At 50.5% G+C, this 18,395-nt stretch overlaps 1 protein-coding gene across 2 annotated transcripts in view; it reads left to right on the forward strand.

Annotated features, from left to right (window-relative positions):
- Nucleotides 1–18,395, forward strand: part of ATP8A2 (ATPase phospholipid transporting 8A2) — a 416,513-nt gene that overhangs the window by 21,641 nt on the left and 376,477 nt on the right. The gene's annotated exons all lie outside the window — the stretch shown is intronic.

Below are 18,395 nucleotides of genomic sequence, written 5' to 3' on the forward strand. Positions count from 1 at the left end.
TTTGGGACACTCCCAAAACTGGCTTTGACTTCCTCCTGGGCCTGCAGCTTGCTTCCAGGTTGTCCTGAGCACTCCTTCCACCAGCCTCCTTTTTCTCGCTGTTCATAGCTTCGTTTATGCGACCCTAAGTGGTCCATCTGGTCGTTCTGTTCTGTTGTTGGCATCTTAGCTGCTTCCTAGGCACTCTGTCTTCCAGGAGCTCTGGGCTCCTATTTCCCCAGTTAGATCCTTCCCATATCCTTTCTCTAGAAAGCTGCCCACGAAGTCAGTGTTAGACAGAGACAATGGCTTATTTATAATGTCGTCAAACTTATGTATAAAAAAAATCCTCGTGGGTTTCAAGGAGGCAGCTTTCTTTTGCCGGGACGAAGGTTTTCACTCCAGGCCGCAGTCAGCCAGAAGGGATGTGGGAGGCGTGTTTGCACGTGGTTCATGGCTAATGGGGGGCAGGCAGGACTTGGGGGAATGGGAACCTGACGTCTGTGTCACAGCCCCCACTTACCAGCCTCGGGACTTTCGACAGGTCACCCAGCCTTCTCGTCCGTTATTTTCTTACAAGTAAAGCAAGGACGGTAGTCCCTGTCTACCTCGGAAAGTCGTCATCTGACTTGTCAGCCAGAATGTTTCCCTACTGTTAGGAGACTGAGGACCCGGGTGTGACAGACTCGTGGCATCCGTGCACTGGCAGGGCCGGGGTGTGCAATGCAGTCACGGCGCTGGCGGATGCTCAGGGCGTGCTGTTAAAACCGTGTGATCCCATTTTATGCAAGAAAAGTGTGTGTGCGTCTGTGTGTATATGTGTGTGTGTTTGTGTGTGTGTCTGTCTGTCAGGGGGTGTGTGTGTGTGTGTGTCCACTTGTATGAGAAAGGGCAGGTCCCGGGAGTGCAGCGTAGGTGGAGTTGAGATCGCTTCGTTTCTTTAAATGGTGGGGTTCTGGGCAGCTTTTACCTTCTCTTTCACAGCATTTAAAACAAATTCGTAAAAAGAACCATAAACCTTCCTGACACAACTCTTCCCCTCCCTGTGCCGTATAACTGAAATGCAGCGTTTGTCTGCCCGGAATTCTCTCTTCTTACATGAGACCAAGGTGAGCGTACGGATTTCTTTTTGGCTGAACTGGCAGCGGATGGTGGGGACGGTTGGCCTTAAGGTATGGGCTGCTCCTTGTAAACTGAAGAGTCACTTGCTTGGTCTTGGGGTGGGGGCGGGGTGCACGGCTCAGACAGAGGCCACCTCAGGGCAGGTATGGCCCGGCCACCAAACTGCTTGAAACATTCGAAGGACGGAATCCAGCCAGGGGTCCTTCAGGGCGGTCTTGCCAGGGATTTATTTAACGATGGGCAGCAATTTTCCTGACCCCTCCTGCAGGCCAGTTAGGACGCACAAAGCAGTATTCAAAAGTAAGCAGCTGTGGGGGGAGGGGATGCCCAAGTGGCAGAGCGCATGCTTAGCAGGCACGAGGCCCTGGGTTCAAGTCCCAGTACCTCCTCTAAAAATAAATAAACCTAATTACCTCCCCTGCTACCAAAATAAAGTAAGTAATACAACGATAAGTAAATAAAGTATTTTTTTAAAAGTAAGAGTTGTTTGCTATACAAAGCCTGTAGCTTAAGTCATAGTATTCGGGGACTGGGGTGGTTAAAGGGATTGATCTTTTAATAATGACTCGGGCTCCTCTGGAGACCTGATTTGATAGTTTGAAGATCCGTCTGCCTTCCACAGCCACAGGCTGTGCTCGGCGCATTAGACGCCGAAGTGACCCACTCCAGGAAGGCAGAAATGAAACTGTCCACCGAGCTGCGGGCCGGTGGCTCACGGGGGGCTCAGGGGAGGGGTCTTCAGACCTCAGCAGAAGGCAGAGATAATTCCTCAGGATGTAGGGCATCTGGTCGTGATGGCAAGAAGGAGGCAGAGGTCCAGGGAACGGGGAATCACAGATGCACCAGGAAGCAGCGAAGTCGGCCGGCGCTCCCCTGGCCACTCGTGGGCCCTCTGGGGTCCTGGCAGGACACACAGCGGGGTGTCCCCCTGTACTGAACGGACCAGTCGTTAGTGCCGTAAAGCAAAACAAAACTCTAACTCTGCCCAATTTTACGTGAAGTCCTCTCACACATCAGGTTGTTGTGGGGGGGTCTTTCATACTTGCAGGCAGGCTTTTCAAAGGATTTACAACCTGGCTTGGTAACGTGGTCATCTAAGGTAGCTGAGTCGGGTTACCATTTCTGAATCTCTTTTTATTTTTATTTTGTTGAAGTACAGCTGATTTACAGCGTTGTGTTAGTTTCAGGTGTGCAGCACAGTGATTCAATTGTACATGTAAGTGTCTCATATTCTTTTTCGTAATAGGCTCGAACAAGGTCCTGAGCACAGTCCCCTGTGCTGTGCAGCACCACCGTTCTCTCTGATTCTTATTTAAGCTAAAATGTAGTGTGTCGTTCAACCTATTTTTTTAAAAACAAGAAAATGAAGGCCAGAAATGTTCCATGACCAGAGAGAGTCTGGTGGGGACCCCGGGAAAGGGCTTCCCACCGGGGAGGTTGGCCCTCCCCTCCAGCACTGACCCAGGACCTGGCCATCACTTTGGAATAAGGCTTTTCAGTTCCTAGAAGCCTGCACCTTTTTTCTCTCTCAATAACTGTCTTTATCTGTATTTCTTTGATTACTAATGAGGTTTGTCATTTTCCCGCAGGGGGACTGACAGTCTGTAAAAGTGTGGCCCTGTTCTTGCCTTAGTGACCGCAGGGATGAGGGGAGCTGGGCGCGGTCAGTGTTTGCCCTGTGGGATGATGGTGACCAGAGAGCAGGACCCGTTGGACAGGAGGAGCCTGGCTGGTCCCTGAGCCTGGCTTTCACTTTCAACCCGAGATACAGAGGCCCGAAGACACCACATGGCTCGTCAGAGACCAGAGCTATGCCACAGACCCGAGACTGTTGACTCTGGCCGTATTTCTGAGCAGAAGGATCAGTTGTTTTGGAGGTAAAGACGCTAAGGTTTAGGAGACCAAGCTGGCTGCTCTTTGCCCCAGGATGGAACCTGAAATGCCTGCGTTTTAGCTTGCGCGTGTCCCTTTGCCATAGGTGAGTGCTTCCATCTGACTAACTCAGGCTTCCGCCGTAGTAGTGGCCCTGGTCGGATATAAATTCCACGCTGCAAGGTCTCAGCGATGTCGCATTTCATTGCCTGACTTGTGGTTACTTACTTGAGATACAGTTTGTTCTCGGCGAATTGCCCTCGGCTCCTTTTCATTTATTCCCTCCTTTCGTGTCCTCACCGCTACCCGGCTGTTATTTCATCTCTTCATTTGTTCTTTCATCAGTTTCCTGGTGGCCCAGGGCATGTCAAGCAGGTGCTGTGTGAATAATTAACCAGGAGAGCATACATGTTGGAAATTTTCAGGAGAGAAGCAAAAGAATGTGGCACTTCTGTAGATCAAGGAGATGATAGACGTGGATGGTTTCTGGGAAAACAGATGCTCCAGGCAACACATTCCTGCTGAAATATTAACGTGTCTTTTCAGTCCTATTTAGAATTTAGACTAAAGCTCATCGCGGGCGAAGGTCCTGGGGACCTCCCTGGCCCTCCTGCCAGCCTCCTGCTCTTGGCGGGCACACCAGGCACCCGGCTTTGCACTTAACCTCTTTCGTCGGGGATGCTCTGCCGTCCCGGGGCTGGTTCTCATTTTCCGAATCTGAACTCCTGGCTCACTCCCTATTCCCCGAGCCTGTCTTTCTTCACTGAACATTTCATATACGCATTCGTTATCTGCCCTCCGACCACAGGGTAGGCTCAACGAGACAGGCTTTGGGTTTTGTTCAGTTTCTACTACAGAAAATCAGTATTTGTGAATGAATAATTGGGATTATTCTGAGATCGTATTGCAGCAGTTAAAATTCCTATTAAAGCCAAGAGCTTTGCCGCACGTTAGGACTGAAAGGGTGCTGGCCACGTGCAGATGGTAAAATGCTAGGGTTCCCCTCACTGTCCCTCGTTGGCTTTGTCGGTGCTGCTGGCCTCCCCCACTCCCACTCATCTTACAGAAGCTGATCTGGAGATTTCATGGAAAGGTTTCTTGGAAGACTCCAGGGCCAGTCCCAGCCCCGGAGCTGGAAGGCGAGAGCCCTGGGTGCTTTCTCCGGTGACCTCGCCCCCGGCGACAGCCAGTGAGGCAGGGCGTGTGGCTTGCGGGCAGCTCTTCTGTCTAAGTGCTCGTCCCCCCTACAGAAATCTTGGGGTGTGTGTACTACCCCCCGCCCTCTCCAAATGGGCGGGTCCTAGACCCCCAGGGTCCGTCACTTTCTGTATTTGGTGTTGTATCATGGGACGTGAATGGCCCTTAATTCTTCCAGAATGACTGGCTTCCTCAGTATCGATGTCAGATCTCCGAGTGGTTTCTTGTCACTTTACGGCTTTCTTTTATTCGTGGGAGCTGCTGTTGGCAACCCTCTTCTCTGCAGGCTGAAAGTGTCCAGGTGCGCACAAGTTGAAGACTTTGGGGGAGCTGCGCCCCGGCCCTGTTTTGCACCTGTGACTCATGTTTCCTGTTGTGGTGGGAGGTCTGGGCCCCTCGCCTGCTCAGGACTGCCCTGGGGCTTAGACCCTGGGCCACCGGGCGTGGGGGGCCGTTTTAGAACCTGGATTCCAGACTCAGTGCTGCTCTTTATCCATAGATTTCATCATGAAGTGAAAGCATTTCTTTTCTTTCCACTTGTCTGAAGAGCTGGGATTTGTCCTTGGTTTTCTTTAAATTCACGGCCTTTTCTGGAGGCAGGTGTGATATCGTCCCCCCACCTCCAAGTGGGGTCCTGCCTGAACTGACCCTCTGACCCTCTTCCAGCCAGTGAATTCACAGTGGTTCTTTTCACATGGCTCCAAGTTACACGCCTGAACTGTCACGGTCCGGGGAGTCCTGACCCTCTCTTAGGAGAGCGTAAGCTTTAAATGATGAATTTAAGGTTCAGGATGTAGCTGGGTAGGCACCACCAGCGCTGTACAAACGCCTCTTATCTTTAAATTACGTCCAGGGGATGCCTCCCTGGGCTTGTTCTCTTTAACCTGTGCCTTCCCTTGATTTCCAAAACCTTGATTCAAGTTCCAGGCCTGAATCTGATCTACCCAGGATTTTGTCTGTCGTGTAATGTCTGAGACACCTCTAGATGGATGGAGACCTCACATTCTTTAAGAAATGGTGCTACCAGTTGGCTCAACATTGTAGACTGACCATACTTAATAAAAGAATGCAAAAAAGGGAAAAAGGAAGGGTGCTACTGGTGACCTCCTTGTTGTGGAAAGCACACGTCAAACTTAGCATCACGTGCAGTGTTCCCTCAATGGTCTGGCGTCGCAGCGATGCCGAGACGCTTCCTGGGCGGCGCATGTTGTTTTCAGGGTCCCTCCAGAGCCCTGCTCCTCACTGTATGTGGGCCGCAGTGACCATTCTTTTTACATTTGTTAACGTGTTTCTGTAACTTATGGTCTCTCTGCTTCTCCTTCTAAAAGAGGAGTCAACTCTATGGCCACCTAAAAATCACAAAAGCGATTCTCACTTGTCACCTGCACAGAACTGGAGGTCCACAGCAGGGCAGAGAACACAAAAATGGCTTTGTTTGTTTCTCCTCGTTGGTTTCCCTTCGTGTACGTGTGGCTGGATGTGTAAATGTGTGGGAGTAAGCCCTCTTGTGGAATGGAGTCCTTCATCATCGCGAGAGGGACCTTTCACGCTGGCCTGTCCTTGCGGTGGGACCTGCGCTGCCCGGCGCTGTCGCCGCTCCAGCTCGCTTCCGGTGATGTGCGTGCTGTCCGTTCCCACTTCACCTGTCTGTGTTTTGTATGTAAGGTGGACTTCTTGGAGAGTGGCCGTAGTTAGATTTTGCCTTTTAATTCAACCTGACGTTTGAATAAATTGGCGTGTGTGGGCTGCTGACAGGGAACACAGCTGCCAGCGTGGTTGGGTTTAAACGGATCGTCTCGCGGCTTGTTTTCTGCTTGTCCAGCCCCTTCTTGGTTCCTTACGGTCCTTCTTTACAGCCTTTTAAAAAAGTGTTGATTGTGTATTTTGGGTATTCTGTTTTATCTCCGCTCTGGCTTAGTAACTGTAGCTCCTTGTTTACCGTTTTTAGTTCTTGTTCCAGGGCTTCCCTAGATCATCTTGTCACTTGTCACTTCCTACCATCAAATAACAACACAGCATTTTATCCCTAATGTATGAACTTTAATACGGTGTCTTTCAGTCACTCTCCTCCGTCCTTTGCAGTTTCCACTTTAGTCCTAAGTGTAATTCCCACAACACACTATTATATTATCTATTGAATAATTTTTTAAAAATTTCTAAGGAAAGGGTCTCTTTTACCTATATATTTTCAATTTTAGGCATCCTTTGTGTGTGTGTGTATGTATGTATGTATGTGTGTGCACATATGTGTGTATGTATGTGTATATGTATGTGTGTGGGTGTGTGTATATGTATGTGTGTACGTGTGTGTATGTGTATTTAAATTGTCAGTTTGTGAGGTAAGATAATCTCATTTGACGTTTCCTTGGTTATTTCTGGGTGCTTTCTTGTCTTCTGACTTAGCTGAGACTTTCCAGGATTTCTGCGGCGTGGCCCGAGGGAGCCCGTTGCTTGGATACCATCTAGCTCGGGTTGCTGTTACAGCCGTGGAGAGTCGCCCCGTACCCAAAACACGGGTATCGTGCTGGGTTCAGTTTTCAAAATCTCAATGTTCAGCTTAAAAGGAGAAGAGAAGAGGAAGAGAGATCTTTTCTGTAAGCGAATATACATTCATGAACTTGAAGAAGTCCACAGATTTCGGTTGGAGAACTTAGTGGAAGTTCACAACCTAGCTCAAATGTTACTCACCCAAGAGAGGCTGTGACACGGGGGATGGAGAAGCAGGTGAGGCTGGCATCTTCCATCAGGGGCCAAAAGCACAGTAAGAGGATGTCACATTCTTTAGGTCCCATACAGTATCATCTTGATTTTTTTTTCCCTAAAATAATTCAGTTCTATTTAGGGGCTTTTCCTCTGCTTGTAAACCTATGACTGGTTCTTATGTCTACTTGGCTGTCATATTTTTGTGTAAATCAAGTATCAATATAGTCTGCTGGAAAAGGGTGCTGTTAAAGATTGATATCCTATTTAAGTTTGTATTAAGTGTATAGAAGTAATTTACTTGGCTATAAAAGCATTTATAGGCACAGATGTCTTTAATATACACTACTGTGTCTTGTTCTAGACATTTCATATTTGTAGGAAGATTGCAAATATTTAAAACAGGAAATACCTCCTTTAGCTTGATCACTAGATACTAAATTAAGAATTTAAGGTGATGTTTAAACATGCAGTTTTGATCCATTAACTGTTGATTTACCAAAACATAATAGGAAACTTTTGAATTAAAAATGACTTTGAGCAAAGCATCAGGGCTCCTATTATACAAACTTTCCTTAATGACAGAATGGTAATTGTGAATGTAAGTGGCTTGTGCTTACTCAGGGCTGTCTTTGTGGCCAATAAAACCTTTAATAAAAAACTGTGTGTGTGTAAAATCGCAGCACCTTTGTGAGCCCGCAACTCTCAGGAGGGCATATCGGTGTGAGGGTCAGGGAGACTAGGGGGTTTGTTCTTAGGTTCGGAGGTGGGATTATGGCTTTGGATTAGACAGACTTGAGCTCCCAGGAACATCTGGAGCAGTAGCTGTGAGGAGATCACTGCACTAATGGCGTCGGCGTCAGGTGTGGGGGCGGGCCTGAGAGTCCAGCAGCTTTGTATTTATTTAAGGCTGAATTTTTAACCAAGGGAGTGGCCTCTGGACAGCTGTGTTTCCCATAGCAATGGGCACGGAGGGAGCCCTGAAGCAGGACGTGCGCCACCCCGAGTGAGGCTCTGTCGGTGATGGCTGTGCATTTCACATGGTCACACCTTACGTTCCCCTCAAGGAATTCTTTTTTGGGGCAATTGGCCATATTACTTTTTATCTTCCTATAAAATGTGATTAAGTTTAGATCCATTAACTGACCAGGGTTCTAGGACTCCTTAATCAATAGAAATGGATAAGAGGCCAGACAAGAAATCCAGACAAGGCTTTACTGGGACTCGTGCTGCAGCAGGAGGGAGTGAGAGCAAGGAACAGGTGCCCTTGCTTGCTCCCTGAGTGGGGGTGGGCTGGGCCCTTATGTGGGGTGAAGGTGGGCAGGTCTGGGGTCAGGCTGGAGGGGTGGCTTAGGGTCTGCCCGCCCCCTTGGTGGTGCTGTGTGCAGGGATCATGAGCAGTACCTGCTTTTGCTCCCAGCACCTCAGGAGTGGCAGCTGGGTTTTTGGTCTCTTTGTATCTTGTTCATAATTTGCCCCAACTGCGTATACCTGCAGTTATTTTTAGTTCCTTATAGTTTCTTTGCATCCTGTTGCTCAGGATGTCTCTCCAGGGGCAAGCCTTGCAGCAATCAGTCCCAGGTCCCAGGTCCCAGCCTGTCTCAGATCATTGGCTTTTAAACTTTTTCTTAATATCACTTTTTTCGAAACTGATTTAAAGTTATTCTTAGAAGATGATAGTAAAATTCAAAACAGAAAATATGTCTTTCATTTTGAAAGTTGCTTAGGCCAACTGAGATGCCCCATGCACTAAGCATAGAAAGGAAACCTGCATCACTGTTGGCAGGTGTGACACCCCAGTATGTTTGCTGGGGAAATGTACTGGGCCCTTCTGGGTCTGCTGTCTCCTGTCTGTGGCTCCACTTGGGGCTGGAACCAGTTTCCTGGTGACAGCAGCTGGCTTTATACTGGGGCAGAATGTGTGTATCTGTACAGACCATGAACTGATGGGAGACCTGGACGAAGTCTACAGACTGCAGGTGTGTGTGGGAGGTGCCTTGCCCCTCTTTCCCTGCAGGTGGGCCTGAAAGGGGCTGCTTCAGTGGAGGTTTGAAGGACTGGCAAGGATTATCCAAGTGAAGAAAGATGTAGGATCTGCCTGTGTTGAACAGCAGAGAAAAAGAACTTAGTTCCTTCGGGCCAAGAGTGGTCCAGGAGGTCTAGGCTTTGAGTGATGGGCAGAGCAGTAAGAGATGAGGCTGAACAGAGAGATGCTTGAATCTGAGCAGCATCTTCTATACCCTGGGTAGCTAATGATTTTTAAATAAAGCATCTCTGCTCATAAGAGTCACAATAACATGTGTCAGACCGTGCATTTGAAAAGCACTTGTACTTTATTGGACTTTTTCTAAAGAAATGTGTCTTAACAAAATAAGTTCTCGTCTCCCACTCTGCCCGCCTGCTTTGGTGTTTGAAGCTAATATGGGTGACTTCCATGTGTGTATGGGTTCAAACAAAGAGCTGGATGATTTATTCATGGGATGTGTATTTCTGGTGCACTTGGCTTTGCTGCTTGGCTCTCTGTTTGCGAATGTGATGTGTGGTTGACTTGCTTTGCCCTCAGTGTGTCTAGCAATACACGACACAGCAGCCATTCAAGCAGTGCTGTCATTATTCAGATAAGAGTAGAAACTGTTCTTTCTGTGCCCAGGAAAATGCAGGTGGAACTAGTGAGACCACAGACACTGAGATGGAGTCAGGAGTAAGAGGCTTTTGAGGGGGCAGTGCCTCGGAGACATGGAGGCGGGGATGGGGTGGAATTGGGCCAGGAAAGCCCTCGTGCTGGTCGCCCGCCTGTGACCAAACAGGGGGAAGCAGAGCTGGACCAGGGGAGCCTCTAGACCTGGAGCTGGCAGATCACAGCCCGTGGGCCAGTCACCATCATAACAGCGGCTTTGGTCTTAGGAACACCGTGTTTACTGCTGTCCTCTGGAAGGGCTGGCGTTTTCTCTTATAAGTAAATCCATTTTGTCTGGGTTTGTGTGGAGTTGAGTTTTGGGGAGGGGGGTCCCTAAGTTCTGGAAGGCTGTCGTCTCTTGATCAGTACTCCCTCCCTGTCCCCATCTCCCGCTCCATGTAGAACAGAGTCTGACTGTCAGCAGAGAAAAAGGTGATCAGAGGGAGCTCATCCCAGACTCTGGCCGTGGCGCACTTTGCTGCTCGAGCGTCGGCAAAGGGCTTGCAGGGGGATCGCGCCGCAGAGCTCGGCTGCGGTCCGGGGCGGTTTGCGTCAGACGTCACTGAGCTCGGGCCGGTCTAGCCGGTGTCTGAAGCACGCGGTCCATTCGTCAGTGGTGCCTTTGGTAGAAAGGTGAGCTCTTCCCCAAGAGTAGGATGTCATGTTTATTATTTGGGCCTCAAATTCCCTCATCTTCACAGAGTTATTGGTCCTAAGGATTTCAAACTATGCAGACACTGTATTTGGTTGTACAGCCTTTCCAACTTCATTTCTTGTTCATCGATGTGAAAACTCTCTCACTCTGGGGGCTAATCACTGAAATGAAGAATTTCACAGGTAAAGGAAGAGCCTCCGAACACGCCGGGCCCTCTCCCCGCTGCCCGCCGCCAGCCAGCTGCCAGGCGCCGCACGTCGCCCCCGGCTCTGCTGTTCTCGTGGCTGCTGCCGCCGGCGCGCCGGGCCGCCTGCCCTGCAGCCAGAGGCCTCCCTCCCGTGCGGACGCGCGCCTGCTCTCTGTCCGCGCTGCGTGCCCCTTACCTGCCAGCTGGTTTTGTGCGTGCTTTCACCACCGGACCGTTCTGCCTCTTCCGCCTGGTCGGTCACGGCCGTCTCTCCACCCTCCGCTCTTGGCCCTTGTCTTCAGCGGCAGTGTTGAGGGAGGCGAGCGAGGAGCGTCTGTCTTTCTTGTGTGTCTGTCTGGGTGTGGAGGGGAGTGGACACAGCCCTGAGCGGGAGGGCATGCCGGGGAGGCCACGTGATCGCTGGCCGCGTGGCGTGTCTGCCCGCGGCTTCAGCCTGCTGTGTCGGGGGTGTCCTTCCCCGCCTCCACCCCTAAATGGCGCTGCGCTGATGGCTCTGCGGGGAGAGGCGCCTCAGCCTTCCGCCCGGCCCCCCGCCCCGCGCCCGTCTGCCCGTCTGCCCTAGCCGGGCGCGCTAGCCGCGCTCCGAGACTCCGGGCACCCTCGGTCCTCGCTGTCTCTGGTCCCCCCCCCCCCCCCGCCCCACAGGTGCCGAGAATGGTGAGACCAATCACGTGCTCTCCACGTTTCCCGGAGGACACCTCTACAATCAGAACGACACGTGAGCGGGGTGATTACGACAACTGCAGCACAGGGAGCGCAGAGCCGGGGCAGCTGCGTGCGGTCGTGTGGGTCGTGTGAGGCTGAGGAAGATGCCCCCCGGAGTCACTGCCTGCCTGGCTGTCCCCGGGCCCTGTGCACGCAGAGTGGGTCTCGCCCAGTGGGGGACGTGCGATGAGGGAGGACTTCGCAAAGGAGGGACCTAAGCTGGTCTTAAGGGGTGAGTCCCCGGCGGGCAGAGCCCGCGCCCGGAGGAAGGACGCCGTGCCGGAAGGGGGCGCTGGTGCCCCGTGCTGCGCCCGCTGCTCTCCCGCCGCTTCCCCGCCGGAGCGCAGGCTCTCTGAAGGCCGGAGGGCTTTGATTTGGGAATCGCGCACGTAGGATACTCTCAACTTGGGATGAGTGAGTGACCCCCTGTCTGGTCTGCCTTTCGGCTTGCCTGCCTGACTCACCGATTTCTCCACGCGCCTGGCTCCAGGACGCTTGGATCTGTAGGCCTGGGACATGGCAGATCTGGTTGGAGCCTTAGTCCTGTCCCCGCCGCCACCAGGCTGCCGGTGCGTCTCTCTTTTAATGTGTGGGTTCTGGGAGTATATTTTTGTTTAAAGGGAAAAAAATTAACCAGATCCTAAGGAGGATAAAAGACTCAGTCAATAAATATTTGTCTGTTTTAGGAAACTCCTTGCCTTGAAACCTCTCCCCCAATTATTTATAATGTGAGCTGTACAGGAGACTCTCAGAGTAACAGAGAAAATGGCAGCTTGTGGACGCCGAGCTAATTGCCTGGCTGCTCTTCGCCCGTTTTCATTACGTCCAGGGTGAGCAGGCTTGTCACGTGACTGTCCCAGGGGTCACGGGGGTGAACGCAGGTGGCACGGGCTTAGACAAGGCCCAACGAGAGACAGCTGTGCTTTCTATTGGAATTATTTATGACCTCCTGACTGGACAGAGACAGCCGCTCTGGCGACCCTGAATTGGTGGAGGGGCTGGGGGTCCGGGTGGCCCCATCTGTGTCTCCTTGGCACAGCACTCACTGCCTTTGTGATGATTTTTCCACATTTGAGACTTTCTCACTTCTCTGTCTGAGAAGAAACGTGATCCACAAAATGTCACATCAACAAGAAAGTCAGGAGATGCCGTCACACTGGAAAAGTGTATTTTGTGTATCCAAGGGTCTGGGAACCAAGGTGAACGAGTTGGCCCCTGTGTTGGTTTGTTCAAACCTGCGCATAATTTTGGAGGTTCCATGGAGACTGTTAGTGGAAGTTAGGTGTCATGTGTACTTGTCACCACAGGTCCCAGGACCCTGACAGGCTGATTGCAGGTGGATCTGGGCGGTGGCTGCAGCCCATGCACGTGTCTTTCTCTTGGACGTGGCCTTTGGCTTCCGGGCACCCAGGACCTCCCCCACCCCGACCTGGGCAGTGGCTGGAAGAAACCCCAGGAGGAGCACAGAGGGTCTTCAGTTATGCCTTTCAGGAAGAGCAGGGACAGGCCAGCTGGGCTTTGGTTTATAAGGGGACCTGGTAGATGGGTGTCTCTCTCCCTTTGGTCACATTTATGACAGACATTGGGGAGCTGGACTGAGCATTTTTGACATGGAAGCAGAGACACCTCAGCGGGTTTTAAAGGGTGGTCTGGACTCCAGAAGAGCATCGTCAGCTGTACACGAGGAAGCTCGCCTCTGTTTCTGACCTTCAGGACGTAGAGAGGAGGAGCTTGAGAGGGAAGATGCCAGTATGACAAGAAGCATCTTCGTTTTTCTCTCTGTGAGGAAAGTTTCCCCAGTCAGAGAGGGGCGCTGTGTGGGATCCCTGAGGACAGAACTGAGGGGTGAGAGGTTTCATTTTCCTGAGTGGCCCACGTACCTCTAATGCGGTCTGTGAGCTGATTTTTCCAGGGGTGGGTCCTGCAAGGCTGCAGGTGGATGGCGGATGTGGGCAGGCCGGGTGCAGGGGTGACAGGTGATGTGATTCGGGCAGAGGGAACCCAGGTGAGGAGGAGCCCACCTGGGGACACGAATGCCCATGGATAAAGCCAAGCCAGACCTGTCACAGGCTGTGGCCACAAATGCCAGCAGGGAGACCAGGGGCATCGCTCTGTAGACCAGAGGAGGCAGAAGACATCTTTGCCCAAGGGTCAAGGCTCTTCCCTCCCACCCCCGCCCTCCATCCTCCCAGGGCCCCTCTGAGGGAGGGAAGAAGAGGAGGAAGTCCTGGAGCCAGAGCATCTATTCAGGAGAGACTTAACACCGCTTGCGTGAACTTTTAAAATGGTAAAATTAGACTGAGGTCCAAATAAAACTGAATACTCCCCACTCCTTCTTTCCCCCTATTCTCTTTTGGGTGGTACCTTAGGGTCACTCCTTAAATTTACTCTACCACATTTTTCTGTGTCCACTGAAGACAGGACGTGAAGTTTCGTGGCTGCATCCACTCTGATTGTTGGACACGTTTATAGAGTAGCTTCCATGTCCATGCACTGGGGACGTGGAGGTGACTAAGAAGGCCCTAACCTTGTGGACTTACGGCTGACGTTGGAAGGCAGAAAATGAGGAGATGAATTGCTTAAGTGCAGTGAAGGAAATAACACGGTGTTAGGGAATAACTAAGCTGGGCAGTGTGGCAGGGATGGCGGTCAGGGAGCGCTTCTGTGTGGAAGTGAAGTTTAAGCAGAGGCCTGAGTGATGGGAAGGAGTTAGCAAAGCCACACCTGGGGAAACAGAATTCTGGGTGGGAGGAAAGGCAGGTACCAGGCTCTGGAGGGAACAGCGTTGACGTCTCTGGGAGTGGGGAGAAGACTGCTTTTGGGGGAGCTCCCCGAGCAAGGGAGAGGTGTCAGGAAGGATGCTGGAGAGGTGGGCTGGCGGCGGGGCCATGTGCAGTGAACCTGTACGCCTTTGACCAAGGTCTTGTGGGTCTTCAAAATGCCTGGGACAAGCATACTGCAACTGCCCCTCTCCTGGGATTAACTAACTGCTCAAAGGCTGCGTTCACGCCTGCTGACTTGGCCATGGGGTCTGAAGGTCCGTGCGCCTAATCTGAGCCCGGTTTTGAGGTCCAGGCAGCAGTGGGAGTATCCATTCCAGGAACAGAGGCAGTAGCTACAGAAAATTCAGTGGGCTTCCACTGATGCCTCCGCCAGCCCAGCCCCTGGAGAAGAATCCTCTGCATCGAGTATCTGAAACGCGGCTTTTCTTTTTGCTGTTGCTGTTTTTATCTATTAAATACGTTTCCTTAAATCACATCCGTCGTCACGTAATTTACACGGTGAGTGTTTATACATCTAAGGTATAAAATGGGTTGCAGGGAACAGAGCCCAGTTTGTGCTTCCTGGAAACTGGGCTTTGGGTGGCCGCGGCTCACTGCTCGTCCCCCAGCAGGAGCCATGAGGCTGTGAATAAAGAAAGCGTCCCTGGTCTGTCTCTGCTCACGTGGTGCTATTTTTGGAAAGCTCTGCGCCTTCTCCGCACGACCGAATCACAGCCACTCTCATAAGCCTAGTCAAACTCTTTCTTAATGAAATTGCCCTGTGTTTTGGGCCCTAAGACTGGTAGTCATCTACATCCTCTGAATTCCCAGATTCTTTGTTCTCTCTTGTTTCTGTTGCCTCTGCTAACGAGTCAGCTTCTGCCTTACACTGTGTGTCTTTTCCCTTCCCGCCACCTTCATCTGGGGGGCGCCCAGTCACTTTGGATGAGTGGCACCCCACAATATTTTGAATCAGAATTAGTCAATGGCCTGTTACTTCCCTCCCCATCCTCTTTCCCTGGAAAAAGAGAAAAGAGAAACCAGTAAGTATGCACAGTAATAGCAGCTCCCGCCCATCGGTGTCTCTTTCCCTCTGTGTTTTTATTCCTTTAAATTCTCGAGTAGAAATGGATCACAGATGCTGTATTTGGAAAGATGTGTTTTGTGCAAAGCAGGGTCCAGAAAAAGGCCTCAAAAGTGCGTCTGCCAAGGTGAGAATAATCACATTTTGCCTTTGCACAGCGTTTCCATTATGTTTATTTGATTAGGACTGATAATCAGGTCAGGTTCTTCCCCAGCCTCTGGGCTGCTCTGTATGCGTCCTGAAGGATTCGGAGACATCTTTGTGAACATGGGGTAGAGGCCAGAGCTGAGGTTGAAACTCTTCAGGAAGGGGAGTGGGCATGCCTGTGTGTGCATGCACGTGTGTACGTCCACGTGTGTGCCCATGTGTGCGTGTGTGTCCACATGCACGTGTGTGCGTGGGCCCCACGTGTGTGCACCCACGTGTGTACACCCATGTCTGTGCATGTTTGCCCAACATGTGTGGGTATGTGTGTGTGCCCCACGTGTGTGCGTGCACATGACTTGTTGCAAGGCTGTGATGATTGCCCTGTTCTGGAAATTTTTCCAGAGGCAAAGAAATGAAAAAAATTTTCATAATTTTCAAGTACATAAAAAATGAGGAAAATGACATAACCAACTGTTAACTCGTGTAACAGAAGCTGGAACACCAGGGATTTTCTGTCGCATCTTACTGCTGCAGAAGAAGTTCAGTCTCATTTTCCCTTGAGGTGGGGGTGGGGATACAGTCAGCTACCTGTGAATGAACTTGGTTTATATGAAGGCAAAATCTGGCCTGTGAAGGGGGAGTGGTTTATCACATTTTTACAACTTTTGTGTTTAAAAAAAAAAAATGAGGCTGAGGCCATACGTGGCCCAAGGCCTAAAATATTTACTGCCTGCCCCTTTGCGGAAAGCGTTTGCCAGCCCTTGATTTATGCAATCGATTTCTGTTTTCTGGATTAAGGGGCCAGGGCTCAAGCGGCCTGAGCTCACGGGGCGGCCTGTCCCAGCGGGAGGGGGGCTGGGTTCAAGTTTCTGCAGATTTGGCTTCCAACCCCAGCTTTCATTTGCCCTAATACACTTTTATGGTTTCTTTTATTGAAGTGTAGTTGGTTTACAATGTTGTGTTAGTTTTAGGTGTACAGCATAATGATTCAATTATGCATACATGTAATATATTCCTTTTCATATTTTTTTCCATTATAGGCCATTACAGAATATTGAATATAGTTCCCTGTGCTCTACAGTAGGATCTTTTATCTATTTTATATACAGTAGTTTGTATCTGCAAATCCTGAACTCCCAGTTTATCCCTTCACCCAGCCCCTTTCCCCTCTGGTAACCGTAAATTTGTTTTCTATGCCTGTGAGTCTGTTTATGTTTTGTAAGAAAGTCCATTTGTGCCATTTTTTTTAGATTTCACATATACATGATGTCATACTTTTGTGATCATTAATAAACTTTCCCTTTTGACTCTGTCGTCCCGGAGTTCACAGAGTCATGTCAGCGATGCGATTCTGATACTAACTACCCGGAGTGAGTCAGACTTCACAGACTGAGGACACGATTCTCTGTAAGTCTGTCCTGACTTCAGACACCAGTGGAAAGGTCTGGGGTCCCCAGGAAACCAGCCCTTCTGAGCACCTGGCTACAAATCCCGACTTCTCTCTTCCCCCTCAGTTTCAGTAATAAGCTAGAATAATGTAGAGCACTCAGGAGAGAGCGCTGTACTCATGATTATAGTTTTATCAGAAAGGACACAAATCAGGATCAGCCAAAAGAGAGAGTGATGTTGAGGAGGGTCCCCGTGGGAAGCATCCATGTCCTCAGGACAGGTCACCTGAGCTTTAGTGCCCATCGTTTTGTTGGGGGCTTCATTACACAGGTGCTAGTAATTGGCCACATGATTGAACTCTGACCAGAGACACCTTTCTACCTGCGAAACTTACCTGCATGACAGGTCGCCATGGTTACACTGGTTAATGTTTTTGAGAGTGGGACCCAGATCTTTGGGTTTTGGGTTCTCAGCAGCATCTCAAAGGGATTCTCAACTCTGGCTGTCCATTCCTATCACCTAAGGAGCTTTAAAAACGAAAGAAAAGAGACAAAGGAGTCAGAATCTGTAAAGATTTGGCCCAAGAACTGGTTAATTTTGAGAGTGCCCTGGGTGATGGTGAGGTTCAGCCAGAGGGAATGCCACCTGGCGGTGAACTGTTTTATCCACAGCGGTGTCTGGAGTCCGAGCTCTCCATGCAATTCTCCATGCTCTGCCTGGGGAATTCAAAGCGACCCTTTCTAAGACTTAAGTAAAAATAACTCAATTCAGGCAGCAAAGATGAGTGCCCAGCAGGTACCAGGCACCGTCCTGGGCGCTGAGGTCACTGCAGAGGACCGAACATGTCTCTGCTGTCCTGGTGCTTCTGGTCTTGGCCATGGGAAGACAGCCCATAAATAAATAATGTCAGGTAATGATGATAAAGGCTGTGGAGGAGAACAAAGTGGGGTGAGTGGGCAGAGAGGAGAGCAGCACTTTCACGTAGGCTGTTTCAAAAATATTCCTTGTCTTCCTTGAAATCAGCAAATGCTTTAAAACCCAGCCTCTGAAGTCCTGCCCTAGCTCCCCAGCCTGGAAGTAGGAAGTGCTGCTCTCTGCTGCCCCTGGTGGATGAGCGGAGGAGAGCAGAGGACCACAGAATGGGGGGCAGGAGGGGAGGTTCTGAGGCTGGGGTCCTTCCTGTACAGAGACGCACCTACCTGTGACCAAGGACTGGCTATAAGTACCTGTCATGAAAGCATGTTAGCTCTCAATAACCAGTTTTAAATTTTGGTTGTCCACCTCTTAAGATGAGGATTATAATAGGATTCCAACCACTTAAAAGATGATGTAAATAGCCAAAACTCTCTCTTTCAAAATGTTTCTCATAGGCTGCATTCTTTGTAGCTATGAAGTGGCTGTTTACTGAAATGAAATGTCCTTTTCTTAAGTAACACGCGACACCATTTCTTTTATAGATGGAAAATGCGGCAGGTATTAGAGCAGGTGTGATTTAGGGAAAACTAGAGAAGTCTCCATCATCTGTAGGGCAACTTTCTTTCCTGTGAGCCTTGACTTCAGGCGTCCCTCCCTGACGGTCACTTCTTGAGGTGGGTCGCCCTCTCCCACCAGGGACCCTGCCTTGGGTTTGGAGACGTGGGTGTGCGTGCAGCAATTGCAGTATTAGATGTGTCATCGTTTGGCAACGCTGCCACCTCTTCAGGTGAAGGTTAGGGGGAGTTTGAACTCCAGAGAGGCTTGACTATAGGACTGAAATCACATCTTAAGGAGGCAGACTTGCTGGGGTCCTAACCACCGGAGCAGTACCTAGAGCAATGGATGAAGGCTCACGCGTGCGTCCAGGAGCTGGGGTGGGCAGGGCGACTGCGCTCGGGTCTGTTGAGGATAACGGGGAGCCA

The sequence above is a fragment of the Camelus bactrianus genome, chromosome 14 (genome assembly GCF_048773025.1).
Source record: "Camelus bactrianus isolate YW-2024 breed Bactrian camel chromosome 14, ASM4877302v1, whole genome shotgun sequence".
Lineage (NCBI taxonomy): Eukaryota > Metazoa > Chordata > Mammalia > Artiodactyla > Camelidae > Camelus > Camelus bactrianus.